At 43.0% G+C, this 17,592-nt stretch overlaps 2 long non-coding RNA genes and 1 pseudogene across 11 annotated transcripts in view; 2 read left to right on the forward strand and 1 right to left on the reverse strand.

Moving 5' to 3' along the window:
• Positions 1-17,592, reverse strand: part of LOC141548956 (uncharacterized) — a 1,120,676-nt gene that overhangs the window by 974,702 nt on the left and 128,382 nt on the right. The window lies entirely within an intron of this gene.
• The window catches only part of LOC141548957 (uncharacterized), a 1,406,018-nt gene that overhangs the window by 649,812 nt on the left and 738,614 nt on the right, over positions 1-17,592 (forward strand). The window lies entirely within an intron of this gene.
• On the forward strand, positions 8,816-15,751 carry LOC141548284 (ubiquitin-conjugating enzyme E2 K pseudogene; annotated as a pseudogene).

The raw sequence follows: 17,592 nt of genomic DNA on the forward strand, positions 1-17,592 counted from the left end.
ATCCCCTCCAACATTCATCATTATTTGTTCCTGTCATCTTAGCCAATCTGACAGGTGTGTAGTGGTATCTCAGAGTTGTCTTAATTTGCATTTCTCTGACTAATAATGACTTGGAGCATCTTTTCATATGGCTAGAAATAGTTTCAATTTCATCATCTGAAAATTGTCTTTTCATATCCTTTGACCATTTATCAATTGGAGATTGGCTTGATTTCTTATAAATTAGAATCAATTCTCTATATATTTTGGAAATGAGGTCTTTACCTATCTGATTGATTTTTGCCTTATTCTGAATTCAATATTGATATCAGCTAGACAATAATCAATCTTATAAATTTGTATCATATATGTTCCTATATGATATATGATATCTTATATTCTATATATATATTTGATATTTGATATCCTCCCCCCCCCATGTCAGCCTGGTAATAAACTATTTTTAATGCTAAATTATTTCTAGTGATAAAGTGCCTGTTGTTGATCAACATTTTTTTCCTCTTTATCTTCACTTTTATTATCTAATTCCCCTCTTACCTGAATATATGTGTGAGCTTTTCTAAGAGGGCACTCTTCCACAGAAACTATCCACTTGTGAAGTTCCGTCTCTGTTTCGGCCACCACTGTTGAAATCCAGCTCCAGTAGTGAAATAAGGGTGTGTTTATGCAGGAGCCAAGTGTATTGATCAGAGATACAAATATATATATATATATATATACCTCCAATGCTTATAGAGTCAATACAAACATACACTCTTTGATATTCCTGTATCCTTTCTAACCAGCTCAGTATACTGAGATGCAAATGATTGAACCCAAATTTTGGCTGCTCCAACAGAGATGTAAATAGTCATGATACATATCAGAGTAAAATTATCATACCAATGTCCTCAAGTACGTTTCTCCCAAATGTTTTTAGTCTCTATTGTGGGCTGCTTTTTTTTTTATCCTTAGTTCAAAGGTATGACTTTGATTGATTATAAAGCAGAGTTTGCATTTTGCTTCAGTCACCAGGTTTCTTATCAATATATTAATAAGTATGTCTCTGCTATTGTATATAGAAAAAGGAAGTTGGTGAGCCAAGCTACTGTAAGTAACAAAACCTGAAATGGATTATTACCATCTGGCCCTCTACAGGGTGCAATTTCCAAGATACATCATCCTTGAATTTAATGATTCAACTGAAAAACAAGCAATGGAAAGATGTTGGTCATACCTTGCCAATCAGCGATTTAGGTGGAAGCACAAATGGGATGGTCCATTGAAACCGCATAACAGGGAGTGTGAGATGTTTGTGGGTCAAACTGAGCATTAGCAAAGAGGGCAAATTAAGCTTTGTAGTCTCAAGAACAGAAGAGTCTTCAAGGAAATGGATAAGGAAAGATTGAGCAAAACCTTGATTTAGAAGTGGGAGGAGGAATCTACTTGAATAATTGAAAGGGTGCAAAAGAGGGAAGAAGCAGATAACGTGGAAAAAAATGAAGCAAAAAAGTAACTAAGAAGAAAACACCTAAAGGGGCAGCTAGATGGTACAGTGGATATGGTGAGAGAAAGAAAAAGGGGGAACCCCGTTTGCCAGTGCAAAGATAGTAAGATAATCCCATGAGGCGCAGTGTCCCCTGTAAATGAATTTACAGGCCCGGAAACCTAAATTGATAAAAAAAAAAAAAAAAAAAAAAAAAAAAAAAGGTTTGTTGTAGGAATTTGGAAGTAAAGCTCAGTTAGAAAGATGCCAGGGCCGAGGGTGGCCGCTGGGCAGGCAGGAACCCTTACATGGCCAGAAGGATACCATGTGTGGGGGAAGGGTTCCTGCAAAGAGAGAGCTCCAGCTTGGCCCTTTTATACCTAAAAGGGGCTTTGTGGGCGATACCCCAAGTTTTCGGTGGGCTTTTCAGTTAGCTCAGATTGGATGAGGGCTACGGGAAGCTGAGCTGATAGTGGGGGCTGGGCCCAGATATTCAAAAGGGTGCTTTTGACCAGGATTTGTGAATCAAGGTCAGCCATGGGGGTTGGGCAATTAGAAAGGAATCTTAAAGGGACCTCAACCCCTATCAGATAGAGCACCATCCTGAAGTCAGGAGGACCCGAGTTCAAATCTGGTCTACATGGGAGGATAATCAGGGGAAGGAGAGACTCTGGCAGACATGTTTTAAGGATGGGGGAGATACAGACATGTTTATAGGCAGGGGGAAGTAGCCAATCCCAAGGAACATATCGAAGTTAGAGAAGAGGCATGATAGAGGATGTGGTCTGCTGGAGAAAATCAGTTAGAAGGGACCAATTATGGAGGTAGGGCAGGATTTGGCTCAGCAAGCACTAAGCAAATCTCCACTTGTGAGATAGGAATTGTGGAGGAGATAGTGGCGGAGGGCATCTGAGTGATGTGCAAAGAAGAGGAGAGAAAAAGAGGGAGCTCTCAGAGAATGACCTACATATTTTCAGGAAAATACAATACAAGGTTCTCAACTGAGATCATGGGGGTAGGTGGGAAAGAGCCATGGGAGACTTGAGGAGAGATGAAATTTTTCTGAGGAGCCATTGTGGTTAGTAGGAGAGTGAGATAATTAGAGAACTAAATAGGGATAGTCTTGGGGCTGCAGGAGCAGCTTGGTCATTTTTTATGGGAAAATAATTGCTATATGATTAGCCTAGAAAAAAGGCATGGACCAAACCTGTTATGTGGAGTAATACTGATAGACATTGGTCTTATCATCTACAGCTTGGAATTGAAATTTTAAAATTCAATTTGGAATCAGCTTTTTACCAATTCCCTGTCAATCCTTTTGAGGTTGGGGAAAAGATGAAAGGGCATTTGGGCCACACCCCATTGTTTTCCTGATGTAGCTCAGCAGCTGTGGGAAGAATGAGGAGTTCTGGAAAATGAGCTTCTTTTCTGTAGCGCATCTGTCTGTTTTCTTTGCTGATGATACAGGATGCATTGATGCCTGTGGGGATGACAGATGAGCAGTGTGAGTCTAAGTGTATCTGACTGTAGCCGAGTCATTTTTCCATTGTGTCTGACTGTGTGTGAGCTCATTTGGCCTTTCTCGGGGGAGGCGGCAGAGATACTACAGCCCTTTTCCATTTCCTTCTCCAAGTTATTTTACACATGAAGAACTGAGGTAAATCGTGTTAAGTGACTTGCCCAGGATCCCACAGCTAAGAAGTGTCTGAGCCCAGATTTGACTTCTTGAAGAAGAGTATTCCTGACTCTAGGCCCAGCGCTCTGTCCACTGAGCCACCCAGCTGCCCGTGGCTGTGCTGTCTTGTCCCCGGGGGGCCCTCTGGTGCGGAGGTGAGGGTTCCTAGAGCAGGTGCATTGCAGAGAACACACCTGGAGGAGCTTTCCAGGGTCTCTGGTGCTGCAGTGATAGAGAAAGCCTGGGGTGCAGCAGGAATTCTGCCAAAGACATGAATTCAGGGCAACAAGTGACTGTTGAACGTTCATGAGGTGAAACTGGAAATGACATGTGAAAAAGAAACTTTCCCCTCATTCTTCTCGTCTCACAACAACTAGAGAGACGAGGGCACGCCAGGGACAGGGGAGAATAAGAGTCAACCGAACCCAACGGCCAAACTGCTCAGTTTCGAGTGGGGAAATCGGGGCTGACAGCCTACCGTACATGCCGTGGACACTAGCCTGCTGTGCGACCTCAGACAACTCCCACCACCACTCCGGGGTCTCTGGTGGCTTGAAGTAAACACTGGGTGAAGAGACAACCGAGGCAGCAGATGGAGCACACACATGAGAGACTTGAAGGGGAGGCTGTGTTGGGGAGGAGACCATGGTTCAGTGACAAGATTGGTGCCTATGGAATTAGAGGAGCTAGCTTGGAGATCCGGCTCTACGTCTGACACAAAGATACATTTCAAGTCTTCCTCAGTCTCTCATTTTCTGTACACTGCAAGGCCAATTTTTCTTTTACACCAGGCCTGGGCACTTCTGATGGGACCTTGGGAAAGTTCTGTCCCAAGCTGGCTAGTTCTTTGACAGATCTCCTTCCTAGCTCAGACCACCTTTTTCTTGTACATATTTCCTCCAAGTTTGGTCAGTGGCCTACAATGAAACTTTGCTTGGCGCGTGGCCTCTGGGCTCCTTGTCTGTTTTTTGGACTCACCAGCTTGGTGACCCTCCGATGTGGCTGCCTCTCTGTTATCCAAGAACAAGAGCATGGTTACTGGTCTCTCCCGATCTTGGGGCAAGGGTGACCAGGGAGACAGACTTTGGGCTGACTCTAGACCCTCCATCAGCACTTTTTGTATTTATCGAGGGGGCTGGGTAGTCTATCCTCCATGTTCCAGACAATGCAGATGGAGAATGTGTCGATGGAGTCCCCCACGGCCCTCACATGTCCATTTTATCCCTGCAGCTCTCTGATAACAATGCCTTCTTCTCAGTCTCCAGGGACTCCTGGTTAAGTGCCTGGGTCCCCTCAGGGGCCCCGGGTGCCCTATATGATGGTGCTCCAGGGTAGGGCAGCATCCTGGAGCCAGGGAGGATGCCCAAGCTTCTGCCTCAACTCTTCTTCATTAGAGTGGGGGGAAGGTGGCCAGGAGCAATTGCTTCTTTTGCTCCACTCCAGGCTTGGTCATGGGCACTTGCCAGGGTGCCCAGGTGTCCCTCCCAGCCCCTGGCCTGGTCTTGTCTCCTCCTGACTAGAGAAAGGAGGCTGAGAGCCGCCCCTCCTCCAGAACCCCCCTTCATTCTTTGCTCCTGGGTGGTCAGGGATCCAACCCCACTCAAGGGCTGGGGGTCTGCTGCTGCTGCAGCTCCTGGGCGGTTCCCTTATGGGGAACCCGGGACAGCCGCCCCCTCCCCCCCCCATTGCTGCCCTTCTTCTCCTAGCTTTCCATAAAGGGGCTGACCCCTGACAACCCCAACCAGAACTCAGCCACCACCCACCCCCTCCCAGCAGCCTGCCCTCAGGAACCTGGGACCCTGCTCAGCCTCAGACTCTCCTCCCCGCGGCCCCCTCTCCTCACCAAGCTGCTGACAAAGACTGAGGAGGCGGGGCTTCTCTGGGTCTGACCTCACCGAGCCCCCTCCCCTCTCTTCTGCCTCCGTTTTCAGCCCTGGGCAGACACTAACCCTGCTCCTATGGTGACACCACTATGCCTGCGCCCCCAAACCTTTGCCGTTCTCCTACCCCACCATATCCTTTTCACCCTTTCCTGGGATACCTGACTCTCCAGCTTTTTTCTGTCTGTACTATAAGTTTCCCCATTCCTGCCCCTCCATTCTCTTCCATATTATTACCATGATTATTATTATTATTATTGAAATCATATGTCCTCCCCTGCATCCCTCTCCCCAGCTGCTGTGTTTGGATTTATTAACCTGCCATCATATTCCATTTCTTCGCTTCTGCACAAACCATACTTAATATTTTCTATTATCAACGTCTTAATTTTGAGCAAGTTTCAATTGTTTCCTGGGCATAGAGGTGTGTCATTGGGTCTGAAGTCAGGAAGACTCATCTTCCTCATTAAATCTGACCTCAGCTACTTGCTACCTAAGTGCCTCTAGGCAAGTCACTTAATCGTGCTTGCCTCATTTCCTCATCTGTCAAATGAATTGCCGAAGGAAATGGCAAACCACCCCAGTACTCTTGTCAAGAAAACCCCAAACGGGATCACAAAGAGTCAGAGCAGACTAAGGAGTAACAAGTGTTTTTATAATCGCTGATTTCAAGTAGAGTTTGGGATCTACTATGAGTAATCACTAACTGAAACTTGTTTCTTTCCTTCTTCCCCACTCCATTATTATGCCCAAGATTCTTGACCACTTTCCAAAATTTTTAGTGATGTTATCTGTTTTTTACTTTGCCAGAGTATGGCGTGTATCCCTTGGTCTCACAATCTTTGAGAGTCATGTAATATGACAAAGAGTATTGTTTTATTTTAGGGAGGAAAAGGAAAATGAGCGCAATGACCTTCGATCCAGCAGTGTCTCTACTGGGTCTCTATCCCAAAGAGATCATTAAAAAGGAAAAGGATGCACATGTGCAAAAATAATTGCAGCAGCCCTTTAAAAGTGGCAAAGAATTAGCAACTTGAGTGGATGACCAGCAGTTGAGAAATGGGTTAATCCAAGTTATGGCTCACAAATGTAATGGAATATTATTGTTCTAAAGAAATGATAGTAGGCTACTTTCAGAAAAGCCTGGAAAGATGTACATGAACTAAGTACAGTGAGCAGAAACATGAGAGCATTGTACATAGCAAGAGTATACAATGATCAATTCTGATGGACGTGGCTCTTTCCAATAAAGAGGTATTTCTAAAATACTTCCCTTAAAAGCTGTGTAAACTATGGCTAGGCCTCCTGGTTGACCATATTAGCAACCCTGACTAAACTGAAACAAAGTTAGTCTGGCTTGGCCTATTTTAAATGAAATTCTCCTGATTATTCTTCTCCTCACTATCCCCTCCTGTACACATTACTATAATGTGGCACTTCTTCCCAAGGTCGCCAGAAAACATCCTCCACATTCCGACACTCCACATGTCCATAGACACACGAAATGAGAACTCAAAAGCCCTCTCTTTTCTCTAGTTATTCAAAGGACATACATTGTTCAAAGCAAAGGTGTGTGATGATATAGTAGAGTAAGATTTACAATAGAACATTTCCCCCTAATAAGCATAGAGTATATTCTTTCAGAACTTGACTCCTGATAGCCTGTGGATAGGAATGGAGAACAGATATCCATAGTAACCACACAAAGAGTCCGAATGAGGGGGTAGTTTTTTTTGGAGGGGGTCAATTCATACTTCCAATGATGCTTTTCGTGGTAGCCTTAAACTTAGCACACTAGGCCAGATAGAAGCAAAATACTTTTGAGAATAGTCAGGTAAAAGAGAGAGAGAGAGAGAGAGAGAGAGAGAGAGAGAGAGAGAGAGAGAGAGAGAGAGAGAGAGAGAGAGAGAGAGACAGAGAGACAGAGAGAGACAGAGAGACAGAGAGAGAGAGGAGAGAGAGACAGAGGGGGAGAGAGAGAGAGAAATGTAAAAAGATGATGGAAGAGAATAAGAGTACATAGTTGATCATTATTTATGTGAAAAGAATTTTAAGTGAAATTTTCTGACAATGACCTCAACAGAGAGAATGGAATCAGTTTTCTAGAAATAAGAATTATTTCTCAATGGTCAAAGGATATGAACAGGCAGTTTTTAGACAAAGTAATCAAAGCTCTCGAGTCATATGAAACAAAATGTTCTAAAATAATACTTATGAGAGAAATGCAAATTAAAATAACTTTGAACTACAACCTCACATCTGTCAAATTGGTGGATATGATAGAAAAGGAAAGTGACAAATGTTGGAAGAGATGTGAGAAAATTAAAACATTAGTGTACTCATTTTTAAGTTATACACTAATTTAACCATTTTGTAGAGTAACTGTGAACTATGCCCAAAGGGCTTTAAAACATGCATTTTCTTTGACCAAGCAATAACATTACTAGATCTGTACCCCCAAGAGATATAAAAGAAAAATGACAGGAGTGTGAAACTGTGTGCCCTTTAATCTGGAAAATTATCACCTCTGAAATTGTGTCCCTTTTTGATCTGTAAAAGAATGTCTCCCAGGCTCCATGGAGTCTAGGAGAGCATATTTTTCAGACTAGGCCTTTTTGAGGCAAATCATCCCCCCATTCAAATTTTATTGGGAAATCTAGGTCTGATATTGAGTGACTTGAAACTCTAGGCCTGGGGATATTGGCTTTCTTTTTAACCTGAAACCTGAGCCTCAGATTTTCTATTAAAGGATATTTCTAAATCAGGATTCTTGCAGAAGTCTGGAGAAGGACATAGCTGCCTGGCAGGAGTCCTGTTCACTATGAAGACATTCTCTTTTCAGTGAAAAATCTTTTGTTATTTCTCTGCCACTTAGGATGTAAGTCTCCTAGCAAAGCTGACTTACCCTACAATAAACTTCCCTTTTGCCATTCAATATTTCAGGTTCATGAATTCTTTCATGAAGGACATGCACCAACCAGAAGGGGATTCTCCCATTTCCACTCTCTGCACTGCCACTAACCTCATCATTTGGTTCCTGACCAGGAAATCCCCCCAAATCTGGATGAGGTAAAGCCTTTTCTTGTTGTCTATTCTATAGCTGGACACTCAAATACTCGGGAAGATTTGAATCATCAGAGCCCCAGGATCCAGCAGTATTCTCTCAGGGACATCTGGCTAAGAATACTTGCATTCTCTGACAAAAGGCCCCCTTATTCTGGGAGCATTTTGTCATCTCTCCATCTCTGGAGACGTCTAGAGATGGATGAGGAACTATAGAATTGGGGAAACTAAGGCTTTTTTTTTGGCAAAAATGGGACAAAACACCTCTGCTTCAGAGACAAATTTGTCTTGAAAGATCTCAAAACTGGAAAGCTTAATATAGCATTGTAGAATTTGCTGGAAGGAAATCAAACTTCCTCCTTCCAGCCCCACAAGGGAGCTACCCTCTGCATCCCTATACACTCCTAAATCCCTTTCAAACAGGACCTTATGTCAGACAATCTCTCTCTCTCTCTCTCTCTCTCTCTCTCTCTCTCTCTCTCTCTCTCTCTCTCTCTCTCTCTCTCTCTCTCTCTCTCTCTCTCTCTCTCTCTCTCTCTCTCTCTCTCTCTCAATCTCTCTCTCTCTCTCTCTCAATCTCTCTCTCTCTCTCTCTCTCTCTCTCTCTCTCTCAATCTCTCTCTCTCTCTCTCTCTCTCAATCTCTCTCACCTGAACTAAATTCTGGGACTTACACCTTTCTTTTTCTCCTTTTCAAGATGCCGATTCTAATCTCTCCCAGACTGAGGAGAAACCTGGCCATTACTCTAGGGACTCCACCCAGCCTTTTGGGGGGTAAGGCCAACAATCTGCCCAGGGGAGATGTTAAACAAACTGCCCAGATATATGGGGGAAACCGCAGAAGCCACATTTGGTCTCTCAAATTTCTCCCTTAAAAACAGCTGTTGGAGTCTTTAATAACAGGAATCAGGCTTTAGCTGAGGAGAAAGGCCACAGAATTAAAGTGAAATGTGGAGAGAAGTCCCTACTTTGGGCTGCTCTTCCTGGGAACTACAGAGGTCCCTGCTTTGAACTCCCCAGTCCTTGCCCTGAGTTGGAGCAGGCCAAGCACTGGAGGAGGGGAGATTGCCTTCAGGGGTCCAGCGGTCTCCCCAGTGCCCTGCCCTCTGGCAGGAGTGTGGGGCTTGGTCAAGCTCCACTCCCAACACGCCTTCAGCAGCAGAGCTTGCTATCCCCATGAGGCTGGTAAGATCATTGAATTTCTTTCTCCTTCACTCTCGCTCTGGCACCCCTCCCCCCATAGAGTAGGGATTGCAGGGGGGCTCAGGACCTGTCTTGAGACCTCTCCCCTGCCTCACCAGCTTGGTGATTTAATGGCGAACTTTGGGACCCAACTTCCTCTTCTCAGACCTCCAGAGAAATTTCTCAAGCACGAACTTTTAGTTAGACAGAGATTGGGAGATGCTTACCAGCAGTCTTATCTTGACTTGCGGTGTAGACAGGTTGTTTATCTGTCAAGGGACCTGAAGCAGGTAACCCTTTCAGAAAGTATGCTTCACACTGGACTCAGTTTCCCTGAGGTGGTTACCCCACCTTAGAGAAATGGTTGCGAAGGCCCTTTTCAGCGAAGAAGCCTGAAAACTAACTTTGGGACAGCCATTAACTCCAGGGTTCAGAGCATTTTGGAAGCCACAGCACATCAGTGGCTTGGTGGGAGACTTCAGGGTCCCCTACCCGACCTGACTCTCTGGGCGCACCACACTTTCGACCCTGCCACCCTGCTCTCTGAAAATGGGGATACAAAGGCAGGTTTTTTGGTGGTGACTCTCACTGGCAGCCTAGAGGCGAAACCATTGCCTCCTGGGACCTGCGCCCTAACCGGAGCTTTGGAACTGGGGAAGTGAACACTTTTACTGACTCCAAATATGCTTTTCATATTTAGCATGCTCACGGGGCTGTCTGCAAAGAAAGGGCTGTGTTCTTTCTCTCTCCGGCTGGGTTCAAACGCCCTCGAGGCTACAACGGCAGCACCTCAAGCACAGCCCCCACCCCTTCAAGGAGACAAAAGTGGGGATTTGGGGCAAATGTTCTTTGGTTCTTAAAGGCATAGCAATGCCAGCCCCTGGGTGGGATACTTACAACCTGAGAACATCCTGACTGCCACAATCAGCCAGCTGGCCAACCAAACTGCCAGTCTGTTTTATTCACACTTTTACTAAAGAGGAGAACTTGTTTTGCTTCTGCATTTTTTTTTCTCTACTTTTCTTGATTCAGGACCAAGACAGGTCCTGAATGATTCATTCCATGCCCTTGCCAGCAATTACCTCCTTAACTACTTTCAGCGAGGGAGCTCTGTGGCCATTCTTAAGGCCGCCCACAGACAAACATGCAGCTCTGGTGCATTTTTTTGGCAAAAGGCCCCATTCTCAAATGTCACCTTCTCAACCCTGGAGGGCACCCCACTTTTAATCTGCTCCTGAGATTTGTTTCCTCTAGGCTTCAAGCTACAAATTTTCACGGGCCCTCCCACCTGCACATCATGGGACCACTGACTGGGACATACAATTACATGGCCCCCTGCTGTGTTCAGGTCTTACACCTCCTTTCCTGGCTTGAAACCCCGCCCCCAGTTTCTCTACAGAAGTCTGAGATCTTTGCCCTTTTTGCCAAATGAATTTGGGAGTAACTTCTTGAGCGGGGAGAAAACTTAAGAATGCAAGTAATAGTTTACCTGGCAGATTGGTGGTCAAAGGATGTGAATAGGCAGGTTTTAGATGAAGAAATTAAAGCTATCTAAAGTCATATGCTCTCAATCACTATTGATTAGAAAAATGCAAATTAAATCAACTCTGGTATCACCTCACATCTGTCAGATTGACTAATATAGCAGACAAGGAAAGTAAGTGTTGGAGACAATGTGAACAAATTGGAACACTGATGCATTCTTGCTGGAATTGTGAATTGACTCAACCATTCTGGAAAGCAATTTGTAACTATGTCCAAAGGATTATAAAACTGGCCATTTCCTTTGATCCAGTCATCTCAAAGAGATAATAAAATATGGAAAATGAGAGATAGAAAACCATCTTTTTCTTCATAAAAGGATATGTGAGTATGTTTACTAGCACAAGAAATTAAAAGCCCTTATCTGGCCTTTGTGATTGAGGGTTACTTGAATAGGGCAAGAGTTAATGTCAGCAGTGGATCAAAGTAAAATAAGATACAACTGCTTTTGGGGCTAGGAGTCAGCTAGGGAGGGGAAAAGTTTAGCCTTGCCTGGAATGCTCTGCTCAACAATCTCATGACCACTGACTTTTTCTCCTTCAGGAAAAGTAAGGACTCATTTTAAGGGTGATGGGATGCATGTGGAAGAAGGTGGACCTAACAAGTGTCAAATATCTAATAGGTGAACTGGAAAGATGTGCATTTTATAGTACTCTATAGGAAAATAGAGGAGAAACTTGGCTGCTGGGAAAGGTATAAAAAGCCTCGTCCTTTCTTCCGTAAGCTTGTTTCTACTCTGGTCACCCACTTCTGCAGTTGTGTAAAGACGTTTTACTTCACCCCTTCCAGGTCCAGCGGAGTTATTTCTCACCAAAAGGATACATATATACAAAAATGTTTAAAATAACTCTTTTTGTGGTGGCATATAATTGGAAAGTGAGGAGATGTTCATTAATTGGGGAATGATCAAAAAAAATGTGTCATAGGGATGTGATGAAATACTATTGTTCTATAAGAAATGACGAGCAGATGGATGTCAGAACAACCTGAAAAGACTCACATGAACTGAGGCTGAGTAAAGTGAGCAGAAGCAGGAGAACTTTCTGCACAGGAATAGTAACATTGTGGAGATGATCAACTTTGATAGAATTTGCACTTCTCAGAAATACAATGAACTGAGACAGTTTCAAAAGACTCATGATGGAAAATGCTATCCACATCCAGAGAAACAAGGATGGAGTCTGAATCTAGATAAAAGCATACTATTTTCACTTTTTTGTTATTTTGTTTCTCTCGAATTTCCCTTTTGTTCTGATTCTTCTTTCACAACATGACTAATGTAGAAATAGGTTCAATGTGATTAGAACTCTATGATATTTTTTTAGATTGATCAAATATAAAATCCTCTGTTTGGTATTCAAAGCCAATCACAAACTCCTTTTTGCTTCCTTTTATTCTAATTACTTAATTCTGTCCCAACTTGCCCCATCTCTGTTCAAAAGATTTTCCCTCCCACTATAAAAAATGAGGTTTTGTCAATTCTTATCCAAACTTAAGGTCCTTTAGCTGTTCCTTGTGGAGAATTAAAAGAATTATGTTCTGGAAAGCTAGTTGACTCCCATGGAATCAGAAGATCTGGGTTCAAATACTGCCTCTGATGCTTAAGACCTGTGTGACCCAGGGGAATGACTTGACCTTATGGGGCCCCAGTTTCTTCTCCCCTGGCCTGTAGGAGATTAGTGAGGTCACCAGAGTGCCCGGGATGATGTTTGTTCCCTTCCCTGATGCATGTCTCATAGCAACAGCAGCTTGCCTTATGGGTCTCCTTAGTCATACTCTTCTGCTGTCGGCATCTTTATTTCTCTGTCTCTGACTCTGGCTCTGCCTGTCTCTGTCTCTGCATCTCTAGGTCTCTCTTTGTTTTGTTCTCTGTCAATATATAATACCCACACTGTCTGTGTGTACCTATGGGGTGATATGCTGATATAGTGTAGTCCCTGGTGATTTAGATCTGCTCCGAGCTGGCACTCTAGGAGAAAACTGAGAAGAAGCCTTCCCCTGCTCCTGGCCCAGGAATCATAATGGAGACCTGAAAAGGTGTCATAATTGAGTGCCAGCTACTCAGGATTCCAGGTATCCTTGGCAACGACTAATCACCATGGCAACCACTGACTGAACTGGCTACTGCTTCCTTGCTAGACACTACGTTCTGCCTCCAGAGAGAATCTCTTCACCAAGTTGGCTGGATGACTGGACCCGGATTTCCACGGGAAATGGTGTGAGGCTCTAATCCCACTCCCTACTCTTTGAACAAGGCAAGGGCAAGCATCCTGGGGACTAGTGGTTGGGCTGTTTGGCAAAGGGGATTTAATGTTGTTTGTTCTTTCACATTTCCACTGATTAAATAACTAACCTCAACAATAATTTTCAGTGATTGACCCAAACCAGCTAGCAGCAGTCACTTACACAGTGACAGGGGGTAAGTTCAGCTAGAGTTACATGAGTTCATTTATACCATGTGGGAGGGGGAAATATGTTATGCTTTTTTATTCATTTATTTCAAAAGAGCCACCAGGATTAGGAAGACTACATTTGCCCCCTACACAACCCAGGCTCTGCCCAAGGTAAGGTGGTGGCAGAAAGAGTTTGGTCTTAATTAGCTTTGAAGGACTAAACAGCTTTACAACTATAACAATAGAAGATCTCAGTTTCCCTCCCAAAGTGGGAAGATTGCTTTATAGTTAACTGTAACCTTGGGTACCTATCCTTCCATCAATGATATTCAATGTTTAGAGGGCCCTCCCAGCACTACCTGTCTCTATGCTGAGGACTGTCCAGTGTGGCCAATATAGGTAATTAAACGTCTTCCAGGAGCAATGACATTCTGGATTCCAAGGCCCCTTTCAGCTCTGACATTCACTAGTGTTAACATGTCCTTCTCAACCTCTGAAGTTTTGTGTTCCAGAATAACTTCCAGCTGTGATGTTCCATATTTTCTTATCTTTGGGAGCTCTCAGAACTCACATTCTATGATCTAAGGATGTTCTCATCCCTGGCATTCTATGACCTGTTAAGTAAGGATAAAGCCACTTTACAATCATGAGTTCATTTTGAAAATGAGTCTAGAGCTAAGATAATGCCCTGCTTCAGTCTACATGATTTCCTGTTCTGCAGCATTAAGGAACTTCTTTTGGATGAAACATTTTGTGTTAGGAAATTGCCTAGCATATAGGCAGAGGTTGGACTCTATAAACTGTCATTTCTATCTGTGTCTGTTACAGCCTATTTGTGATTGAGTCAAAATTCAAATTTTGTGTAATGGGAAAGCAGATTGCTACCGAGTCTATGAGTAGACAGGTAATAAGAGGGGAGGTTGAGAAAGAAGCAGACCTCTTCCTGAAACCTTAGGATTTGAGTGGGTGGGTACACTGCTGCCACCAACCTTGAACTTCTACTGTGAGATTCTCACAGAACCAGTGTCCATCTCTGATATTGTCCTTCTCTGCCAGATCTCTGTCCTATCATCTCCTTCTTCTGCTCCTGGTTGATCCAGTTCTGCCACTTCTTGGCTCAGCATATTTTGACCCTGCTCCTTCCTTTCTATTGCCAAACACTAGGAATCTCTGTCTTTTCCTGGGATGCTTCCTTGCTTTCCTACAATTTCCTAAAGGCATGACCACATGCTTTTAAGGCAGTACTGTTGGCTGATTCCAGAAGATATATACAGACCTGGTGCACTTTTGGTTTTCACTGATTGTTTGATTCTAATAATAACTGCACTTGCCTAAGAAAGGTATTTACTTTCTGTGAATAAAGTGGGAATCAGTGAAGCTCCTCACTTTTACATAAGGATCCTCCCAGCTCTAACATTCTATTACTTAAGAACACCTTTCCCAGCCTAACCCTATTCAGGCCAACTCTAGAGAAGAGAGGAATAAATGGGGCTTTACTTAAAATATCTAAAATAATCTTCAAACATTTCTGTAATGGGGATAAGATCAGGAATGAAGCAAAGATACTCATTATCACCTCCATTATTCAATATTGTCTTAGAAATGTTAGTTTCAATAAGAAAAAAAGAAATGGAAGAAATTAGAATAAACAATGAGGAAACAAATTTTGCACTCTTTTAGGATAATTGTTGCACCGTGAGGAGAGCCTTTGGCTGAGGTCGTGGCAGTGGCGGAGGCAGAAGTGCAAAACGTCTGTGGGAGGAGACATGGCCAACATTGCGGTGCAGCGAATCAAGCGAGAATTCAAGGAGATGCTGAAAAGCGAGGAGACAAACAAAAATCAAATTAAAATAGATCTTGTAGATGAGAACCTCACAGAACTAAGAGGAGAAATAGCGGGACCACCAGACACCCCATATGAAGGAGGAAGATACCAACTAGACATAAAAATACCAGAAACATACCCATTTAGACCCCCTAAGGTGCGCTTCATTACTAAAGTTTGGCATCCTAACATTAGTTCTGTCACAGGGGCCATTTGTTTGGATATTCTGAAAGATCAATGGGCAGCAACAATGACTCTAAGGACAGTATTGCTCTCATTGCAAGCTTTGTTGGCAGCTGCAGAACCAGATGATCCACAAGATGCAGTAGTAGCCAGTCAGTACAAACGGAATCCAGAAATGTTCCAACAGACAGCTCAATTTTGGGCACACGTGTATGCTGGAGCACCAGCTTCTAGTCCAGAATATGCCAAAAAAATAGAAAACCTGTGTGCTATGGGATTTGATAGGAATGAAGTAATAGTGGCCTTGTCTTCAAAATTATGGGATGTAGAGACTGCAGTAGAATTGCTTCTGAGTAACTGAGGCAGAGAGAAAAATGCTGTTGTAGTCCAGTCTGCCCCCTTTTCAGGAGCATCACCATCTGTTATTTTTAGAATTCTGCATAGATTCTTTTAAAACCAGTGTTCTTGCCTAATTATTATCTCAGCATGATTGAAATCTGAACAAAAACAAACCCCTCTCTGTAAATAAAGCTAATTAAACATCTTTGTGAATAAAAAAGAATAATTATTGATAATAGTTGAAATAAGTAACATTAACAAAATTACAGGATATAAAATGTATATACACATGAGTCGCTAATATTTCAATATAGAACCACCAAAGCCCAGCAGCAAGATATAGTATGTGTGTGTGTGTGTGTGTGTGTGTGTGTGTGTGTGTGAATTCCATTTAATGTAACTGTAGATATTATAAAATACTTGTAACTATACCTGACAAGAGAAACTCAGGAAGCATATGAACACAAAATGCTTTTCTAACAAAGTAAGATATAAGTGTTTGGAACAAAATCAGCTGCCCATAGATGGGCTGAGGCAATATATCAAAATGGCAATTCTACCTAAGATAATTTAATTATTTTGTGCTATGTCCAATTAACCTACTAAAACTATTTTATAGAGCTAGAAATAACTAACAATATATTCTGGAAAAAAAAGTTCCAGAATATTAAAAGAATTAATAGTAAAAATAATTAGATAGAAAGAAAGGACAAATCATACAAGATCTCAAACTGTATTACAAAGTGTTAATCATCAAAACTACCTGGTAGTGTTTAAGAACTAGAATAGTGAAACAGTGAAATAGATTAGATGTAGAAGATGCAGAAGTAAATAACCATAGTAATTCAGTGTTTGATAAAAGACATAATCTTCTGAATTGGACAAAATCTTCTGAAAAACTATGGAAAAAAATTTGTATAGGCCAATATGCCACACTGTTGTCTGATTAAGGGATTATAAGGTTTGGATTTACTTCTGCAATAAATCACCACTTTTAGCTTAATAAGATAGTTTAATGATCACAATAAAAGTATATTAGTGGGGTGGAGCCAAGATGGTGGAGAAGGCACACACGACTTTCTAAGCTAAGCTCCTCTCATACCTCAAGACCAATTATTAATTTCAGCCTCAAAAATAGCACTTGATAGTGCTTGACTGGCAAAATTCACTAAGACTAGAAGTATAACTCACCAGCTGAAGATAATCTGGAAGTTCATCAGAAAAGGTTTGTCCTGAGAAGCCAAAATAGATCAGGGCAAACAGGGAATTAGAAGAGGCTGGTAAACAGAGGGGGCGGGAGGGGGTGGCCTCTGTGGTTAGGAAAAGTACAGAGCCGACTCTGGCATTGGCTGATTGCTCTGCCTTGGTTGTAAAGCAGCAGACCAACAGAGAAATTAGAGCCAAAGGCAGAGTGTACTCTTAAAAAGCACCAGATCCTAACAGGACCTGGCTATACCAACCCAAAACCAGAAGTGACTCAACACAGACCACAACATAGTTGTATGGCCCCATTCTGCAGTACGGGGCTTTTCCTTGGGGCAATCACGAATCTGCATGGCAGGGGGGCACAGCATGGGGCAGCCTCTAATGTGCACAGTAGGGAGCTCGGCCTGGGACAATAGAACTTCCACAGCACGACTGCGCTTCCCTGGGCAGACACTTTCTGGTCACTGCGGGGCTATTTGCTGGTCAGCTGCTAATACCCACAGCAGGCTTTGGCTTGGGACAGTGACAGTTTCACTAATCCACACAACTAGGTTCTTCACTGGGCACTTCCAGAGCTCCCTGTTCTAATCAGGTCTAAATCACTTCTGCTGGGGAATTCTTCTCCAGAGCACTCCCGTACCTAGCCACTCTCTGTAGCTGGCTGGCACCTATCTTTCCTTTGTAGAGGAAACTGATAACCTCCTTGCCCTGAAGGCAGATCCTAAAGGTTTTTAAAAATGAGTAACAAAATCAAAAGGACAATCGGGATAGCTTCTATACAAAAATAGAGCAGGTTCTCAACCCCAAGGAGACTAATAGCAAACAACCTCCAGACAATAC

Source organism: Sminthopsis crassicaudata, chromosome X, assembly GCF_048593235.1.
Source record: "Sminthopsis crassicaudata isolate SCR6 chromosome X, ASM4859323v1, whole genome shotgun sequence".
Lineage (NCBI taxonomy): Eukaryota > Metazoa > Chordata > Mammalia > Dasyuromorphia > Dasyuridae > Sminthopsis > Sminthopsis crassicaudata.